The sequence below is a fragment of the Danio rerio genome, chromosome 18 (assembly GCF_049306965.1).
Source record: "Danio rerio strain Tuebingen ecotype United States chromosome 18, GRCz12tu, whole genome shotgun sequence".
NCBI lineage: Eukaryota > Metazoa > Chordata > Actinopteri > Cypriniformes > Danionidae > Danio > Danio rerio.
The window spans coordinates 28,670,908-28,680,000 of record NC_133193.1 but is presented as its reverse complement, the minus strand read 5'-3'; the positions used below and the strand labels follow the sequence as shown (position 1 = coordinate 28,680,000).

The following is a 9,093-nucleotide window of genomic DNA, read 5'->3' as shown; positions in this document are numbered from 1 at the left end:
AGGGCTGTGCAATAATCGAAATTCAATTGTCATTAAAATTTTGGCCTCCAATGTTTGTGAAAAAACTAAAGTAAACATGTAACTTTTTTTTGGCATTATATACCACTCCCTCAATACACACTTACACAATCAAAGAAGTTATGGTCATTTGGCCCTCTCAGGATCACTTAAATTAATAATGAATACAATATTGTCCTAATAATGGTGATTCATGATTATGACATTTTCCATACTCTTTATATTTGAAAGCGGATAACTGATTTATAGACAGATAAATACAAAGCTAGATATTTTTTTAAGCCTGATTGCAAAAACAAAATACAAATTCAGTGGGGATTACAGATTTGTATGTTTAAAACTGTATTAAAAAAAAAGCAAAGACCAGGGAAAAACGAGGAAACTGCAAGAAAACATCTAAAAGTTTTTTTTTTAAAAATCATTTGCAAACTGCCATTCTGATTTTTTTTCTCACAAAGAAACTTTCCTTTCTTCTTGCAAATAAACTTTTCTGTAATATAAAAATTAAGTATTTATTGACATATAGTAATACTGTATTTCAGAACATTTACAATTAAAATGATAATTGATGGTCTTAAAATATTATATTTAGCAAAAAAATCTAATAAATGTAATGCACTACCTCTTCACTGTCAAAATATTCGTAAATTAACAGTTTTCTGTATTTTGTGATTCATGTTTTTATTTTTTATTCACCCTGTTTATTTATGCTTTTGAATTTGAATTGAATTTATGATCATTTATGCTTTCGAATTTTGGGACCTTGATTTGTCTTAAACAACTTTTAATCTTGAAAAGTTTTGTTAATAATAACAATAAGAATAATTTTTCTTGCATTTATATAGCGCTTTTCTGGACACTCAAAGTGCTTTACACTAGAGGTGTGAAGCTATACTTCACTATACTGGGACGTTAGGACGCACACAGATCGCAGGTTGAGCGCCTCCTGCTGGCCTCACTAACACCACTTCCAGCAGCAACCTAGCTTTCCCATGTGGTCTCCCATACAGGTTCTCACCGGACACAGACCTGCATAGCTTCAGTTGGCCATGTGAGAGTTGCAGAGAGCTAGCTGCTGACACAAGGTTGGTGTTGTATATTACTATATAACAACATTGTAATAAACTGCCAGTACATTTTCTGTACATGTTTATTGCATTTCAAAGACTGATTTCTCTATATATTATTTCTTATACATAATATTATGTCAACCGACTAAAATGTCTATAAGGGCGATGCAGTGGGTAGCACGATCGCCTTACAGCAAGAAGGCAGCTGGTTCGAGCCTCGGCTGGGTCAGTTGGCATTTCTGTGTAGAGTTTGCATGTTCTCCCTGTGTTCGCATGGGTTTCCTCAGGGTGCTCTGATTTCCCCCACAAGCCTAAGGACATGTGGTACAGGTGAATTGGGTAAGCTAAAATTGTTCGTATGTATGTGTGTGAATGAGTGTGTATGGATTTTTCCCAGTGATGGGTTGCAGCTGGAAGGGCTTTCGCTGTGTAAAACATATGCTAGATAAGTTGGTGGTTCAATCCGCTGTGGCGACCCCAGATTAATAAAGGGACTAGGCCGAAAAGAAAATGAATGAATGAAAATATCAATAAAAGCTACTTTGTTAAACTGTGAAGTTGAATTTTCAACTTTAAAAGTCGAAGGGAGCAGATATCAAGGTCCCAGAATGCAACTAAATAAATGAAAAACACTTTCAAATCACAAAATTATTAAACTGCTCATTAACATATATATTTTTGCAGTGGGTATTTCACTGAAATCATTAAATAATAAAGGCATGCTTATCAATCAGTCTCAAATGGGTGCTCAACTAAAAAAAAAAAGTATTTTAAATCATTTAAATACATACATACATACATTTTTCTTAGTTGTATTAGCATTTTCTTATTTCTTTTAGAAAATACAGGCTGCAATTCAACAGAAGATCGCATATGCTGTAATTAACATGAACTCAACCTGCAATTTCCTCATTAAAAATAGACTCAGAGCTTGTAACTTCTGCAGCATTCAATTACGTAAAACGAAACAAAGAGACAATCATAGCTAAGTAGAGTCATCTGATCGTTCTTCCTCACTAATGCATTCCTTCTCTTTCCTATAATGTAAGTAAAAAGCACAACACAAAACACGCAGACACACGAAGACGTGTGCTTACATGACTGGCTCATTAAAGCAAGCAGTGAGGTGCTAAGCTGCTGCCTGTGTTTTAATGAAGAGCACTGCAATGAGGCTGTAAAACACAGACAGATGGCTGATCGCTTTGACTCACACAGGAGACTGGACCACCGCAGACCACTAGATGTTACATAACCCAGCCAACAACCAGTCAAGTAGGCTATAACTAATTTTTCCTGACAAATAAGACTAGGATTTATTCATTTTAAACCAGTTACTGTCTGTTTAATAGAACACAAAAAGAGATATTCCGATAAATGTGCATGCTGCTCTTTTCCTTATAACAAAAAGCTTAATGTTTGGGGCTGTACACTGTAAAATGCTGTTGTAAAATTTACAGTATTACTGGAAATTTAGGTGGCCAGTGATACTGTAAACTTTACAGTGCGCTTGTAATTTTACAGTATAACTGGCAATTTTTACAGCAGTATTGGCAAAATTTACAAGCCCACTGTAAATAAACAATTACAACTGTGCTGTAGATTTACAGCATAATTGTGATTGTTCATTTACAGTGCACTTGTAAATTTTACAGTATACCTAGCAACCAAAATTGATACAGTAAATTTTACAGCTAATTATATTGTACATTTACTGTATTACTGGCAATTTTGGTTGCCAGTAATACAGTGAAATTAAATAAGCCTACTGTAAAGCAACAGTTAAAATTGCTGTAAAACTACAGCAAAGTTGCAATTGTTAATTTACAGTAATAATAGTTTACAGAGTTTTTTTAAATAATGTAGAGAATTATAAATTACAAATAAGAGCTATTCAAATACATGTTCTTACACGTATTTGAGAATTGGGATAATAGATATTTTATTGAAGTAAGCGGGCGGTTGGGTCAATCGGTAAAACTGAGAACAGCGCGGGCGCGAACGGCAATCGCGAGAGGCATTTAAGATGTGAAAAAACGCACACATCGGCCGCAGGACTAGGTTTTTCAGAATGTGCCTGGGTTGCAATTGAAACTTTAAAGTGATGTATTCTAAATTCTCATAGAAGTATTCATGCAGGCCGTTTAGAAGGAGTTTTAAGGGTTAAGTTGGAAATCGCATCATACAGTACGTTTCATATTTCATTGATACCCCTGTGTATTAAAACTTGTAAACAAGTCTCACAAAAATCAAATATATTTCGTGCCATTATATGACCTAGGGAAAGATTTTCGGTGGATAATAGCCTATATTAACACAGACATATTGTTTATCTTCAGAAGTGCCTAAATAAACTGTGTATCGTGACATTTCAGTGTGCTTCTTTTGGGTCACTGGGTGCTTTCAGTATATGGAAAAGAGCTTCAGGAATAAAGATTAAAAACACCTTCATTTGTAGCTATTACATAAAATAAAATTTTAAGTTATTCAAGTTTGGAATCTTATGATGACAACAATAAAAGTGCACAAGTTGCAGCCCAGGCTCAATGTGGATATGTACCCCTGTCTAAATTTCTGGGGAGCAAAAATTACTAGCCAGAGGTACGTCTGTCTGCATTTCTTTTTTAAAAGAAACGCTATAGTGTCCATACGGTACACTATGGCAGGGGTTTTTCAAACTTTTTTAGCTGAGGGCCCCTTTGTGTAGGGCAAATTCTTTCGGGGACCCCCAAAAATTAAAAATGACGCCACCCCCTCAAATGAACAACTGTACTTAATTTTTTTTAATTGTATTATTTAATACAATTATATTATTATATATTATTCAATAAATTTATATTATTCACTATCTGGATTAATTTTTGTAAGATGTTAGTTGAGTTGACATGGTTTTAGTGCTTCAATCTATTGATCAAATCTTTATGCGCAGTGTTTATTGTGGTCTGCTCTCACTGGATTCCATCAAGCCATATTTTGTGTTCGAGTCATCACGTTTACACAGTTTTTTATGCCATTTTTATGCTTTTTTTCTGCCTATGCACAGCTAGACTCTTCTGTATTTACCCTTACAGCTGAGAGTCTAAATGTATCTAAAGATTTAAAGCTTTGAAGTTTTAAAGAGTTTTGTCATTCATCAGCCTGTTAACAGTTAACTGTACTGTTGTAACTAGCAATACTACAATAGAGGCTGTAGTGGTTCAGTGTGTTTTGCTTATTTTTATTCCTTTTTTTTTTGTGCACATCATAATTTACTCAGGTCGACAATCCTGGCTTACACTGATAAAAAATAATTTCCTAAATGCAATCTAGAATTGGGTATTCAAGTTCAAAGAGCCACATGTTTTACTTTGCATAATTTTAGAAGCTTTGCTGACTTTAAAATGTTCATACCAGTGTGTTCTATTAATAATAAGACTGAACATTACATTTAAATTAGTTACACAAATAAATATGGGAAAAAGTGGAACATCTTGAAAAAAATGCATTTACATTCAGAGTATTAAAATTTGATCAGATATGTTGAGCTCCATTAAATACAGAGCACTAATACATTTTAATATTTAATAATTAATTAGCCCTATAACATAACACAAACAGATACATTATAATTTTTATAGGCTATAGTGGTTTTATTCAGGGTGTATACAATTTAGTTTTTTTAATCATCCAGTTATGAACCAATGTGAGTAAGAGGTCCACTGCAGAGCTCATCCAGCTGTCATCAGTGTAACAGGAGTGAAACTCTGAGAACTCGCTGATGTGATGACAGCTCCATTCATTGTTATTGCAGCACTTTTTGCTTTACAATTTTAAAATGTTTGTTTGCCACGCTGCAAACAGGACCGTCTGATATGTGTACAATGCAAAGTGTAAAGCCTGTCACGGCACGCTGTGGACGAGGTGCAATGTTTTGCCGTGTCTTTAAAATGCTATTTGTTCCCTATGAGTGAAGCCTGCGCAGAGAGGCGCGCACTCCGCAGTACCCAGCTGATCGGTTACTTAGGAACACAAGCCATATACAGGGAAGTGCTTTTAGCCTCCGATAATGTTCTTATTGATCATGTATTTTAACTGAAATATTGTCAGTAAATAGACCTGAGCATTCATTTAGTTGTTTAGCGTAAAAGAGGTAAGCGTAAGTGAAAGGTAAAAGCCGTCAGGTGCAGCAGACAAGCGCCAAAAATCACAGGAAGCGGCCGGCCAGAAGCGCTTATTTAATAAAAGTCCCCGTGCACAGAGGCGGGCCGCTGCGCTTCTTTCCCTGTGTCACGAAAGTGTCAACTGCATTTAAATGACATAAGCATAAAGCTTCATTTTTGCAGTACTTTTGAGCTCAAATTATAATAAAAAATATATTAACCTTCAGAATGATGCGGGACACAAAATTCATCCAGTGGGCCCATTGATTACCCCTTATCTAAAATTTCTTTGCGGCCCCCCTAGCGACATCTGGCGGCCCCCCAGGGGGCCGCGGCCCCCAGTTTGAAAACCCCTGCACTATGGTATAGTGTTACCAGTTTGCTCAGAGGCACACCTCTATGTCTATGGACTTGGGACGTAGAGCGGAGGTAACTGAAACAACAGGGTTTTTTTTTTTGGTTCCCCATAGAACCTTTAAGTTCTAAAAACTCTTTATAATCTAAAGAACCTTTTTGACAGATATAAACAATCTATGTATGTAAAAGTTTCTTCATTGAACCCTCAATGACAATAACAAACATTAAAGAGTGAAACTGAACATTTTTGAGGGGACCGGTCATTTAATGACTGCAGGTTGTATATGAAAAGCAACAATAAAAGAAAATCTCTTTATGTAAAACTGAAATTAAGATTAACAATTTTAAAAATCTATTATTTACAAATATATTTATATTCTATTATTTATAAATATAAAATATCTATTTACAAATTCATTATTATTATTATTATTATTATTATTATTATTATTATTATCATTATTACTACAAAACACACATTTAATTAGTCAAAATAACAGTAGAAACTTCTATCTCAAATCAATGCTGTTTCTTTCATTCATCAATTACTATTTATAAGTCTCCCAAATATATATATATATTTGGGAGACTTATAAATATATATTATATATATATATATATATATATATATATATATATATATATATATATATATATATATATATATATATATTTTAAATATTATATATATATATATATATATATATATATATATATATATATATATATATATATATTTAATATATATATATATATATATATATATATATATATATATATATATATATATATATATATATATATATATATATATATATATATATATATATATATATATATATAAATTATAAAATGTACCTCTATTTCCACAAAAATATGGATGGCAAAAATAAGATTTTTTCCCCCCTTGCAGTCACTAATCATTATTAAATGAAACATGTCACTGCCTAATAAGAGAAATAGCTCTTGAAATTGAGCTTTTCAATCAAAGTATTAAATTACATATTAAAATAGAAAAAAATTAATTGTTGTAATGTTTCATAAATAATAAATGACTATATATAATTATAATTATTACTGTATATTTCAATAAAATAAAAAAACAGACTTGGTGAGCATAAGAAACGTTCAAAAACATTAAAAAACAACCAACCCTAACTTTTGAACAGTAAAGTATTGTACTGTAGATACTGTAGATGTACACTGTAAATAGTTGAAGTCAGAATTATTAGCCCAACTGAATTATTAGCCCCCTTATTTATTTTTTCCCGCAATTTCTGTTTAACGGGAAGATTTTTTCAACACATTTCTTAACATAATGATTTTAATAACTCATTTCTAATAACTGATTTAAAAGGAAAAAAAAAAGAATAAAAGAATATTTGACTAGATATTTTTTAAGGCACTTCTTTACAGCTTAAAGTGAAACTTAAGGCTTAACTAGGTTAATTAGGTTACTAGGAAGCTTAGAGTAATTAGGCAAATTATTGTATAACGATGGTTTCTTCTGTAGACAATCAGAAAAACATTAGCTTAAAGGGGCTAATAATATTGACCTTAAAATGATTTTTTAAAAATTAAAAACTGCTTTTATTTTAGCTGAATTAAAACAAATACTTTTTCTAAAAGAAAATAAATTTTCAGACATACTGTGAAAATGTCCTTGCTCTGTTAAACATCAATTGGGAAATATTTTAAAAAGAAAAAAAAAATCAAATGGGGGCTAATAATTCTGACTTCAACTGTATATGTAAATATACTGACATTTAAACAGGCAACCCATTTTACAAACCAACACTTCAACTGTGCGTAATATCAAATCATAACTCAAATCTTATTAGTAACAAAACACAACACTATGCGCAAGCACATACTCATCTGTGCACACACACACACTTGTACACACAGGAGACGAAACAAAACAAAGAGCTAACAATAGCATCTGCTTCCTTTCTTTTTGGCACCCTGCAGCATGTAGGACTGTTTGAAGATGCCTTGAGATTTACCAGGCCTTTCATTAATAACATTCTCTATTACATTCTCTATTACGTCATGCTCAGTCCATTAAAATTTTGAACTCAACATTCCAGCTGACTTACAACCACATCAGGAGATATTCAGATATCTGTGAACCCACTCTGCTGTGCTGTTTAATAGACAGTTTAATTGACTCAATTAGCAATTTATAGGGTTTTGAATCAGTTCTGAATATTTCTCTTAATGAAATATGAAGAAGAAACCCAATAGAAGATTTACGTTGTTGAAAAAGTGCAAGCTGCTGGCCTGCAACTGTTTTAACACAAATCTGAAAAGTAAACATGCTAATACAATGCCACATCTTGCCACTTTTAGTTCTAATTTTCCAATCAAAAGGATGTTGATCTTCATTATCATGGATTTTTTCCACCACAAACTGTAATGTTATAAGGTTTATATGCTTCTGGACATACTACATTTTGAAAATTATTTCAAAATTTGCTCTGCACACTGTACACATTTTAAATATAATAATAATAATAATAATTCTAAAAAAATTATAAAAATAATAATTATAATAATAAGCAAAAAATAATAATAATAACAATAATAATAATAATAATAATGACACAACTAACTTTTTAATTTGCAACAAATAGGTATGTACTTTGTGAAAAATGTTAATGTGTTGTATTTGAACCGATAACATGCCTTAATTTAAATTTTCAAATATGATTTTTTTTTTTATTTGCATAAAAACACAATAGGTTAATATAAAGTATCCCATATTTTCATTCTCTGTGTGTGTCTGTGTGTGTATACTTGGTCTTTTTCTGTAAATAAATGCTCTATGATAATATTATAACCAGGGTTCCCACTTTTTCATGGATATCAAATTCAAGGACTTTCAAGTATTTTTTAAATCACTAATATTTTAAATCGAGCACCTTTGTAATTCACACCCCCAGCATGTAGCACCATGAAACTCCTTCTTGTATGTAACATTTCACATACACTTAATATTTACATTAAAATGTCATAATGATGATATTTTGAATGTCATTTTTTTAAATGTTAACCATTTTAAACAACCTTTATAAAGTCTTGTTTAAAGAACTTGTTGAATTCTATACTGGCAATATTCAAATGTGTTTTCTGAAGTATTGATAAAATGCATAGTTTTTTAGAATTCATGTAGAGGATTAAAATTATTATTTTTTTAATTAAGCATTTTTTCGTTCAGGCATTGAAAGCAGATAAGTACAATTGCCAAAAAAAAACAAAAAAAAAAACCACACCATAAAACAGTGGGGCTAATAATTCTGACTTCAACTGTTAGCACACTCCTCACAAATCTATCTTTTAAATTCATATTTCAAATAGGAAGCTATATAATATTATATTTGTGTATATATACGTTAGATTAGTCAGTATTGAAGCCAAATTTGGAGCTTATCTAACAAAATAATTTACAATAACGGTCCAAAAGGTAGTACACTCAAATGTATATGTAACAGAAAAATATTAAATACTGT

At 31.6% G+C, this 9,093-nt stretch overlaps 1 protein-coding gene across 50 annotated transcripts in view; it reads right to left on the bottom strand.

Moving 5' to 3' along the window:
* Positions 1-9,093, bottom strand: part of plekha7a (pleckstrin homology domain containing, family A member 7a) — a 205,598-nt gene that overhangs the window by 66,161 nt on the left and 130,344 nt on the right. The gene's annotated exons all lie outside the window — the stretch shown is intronic.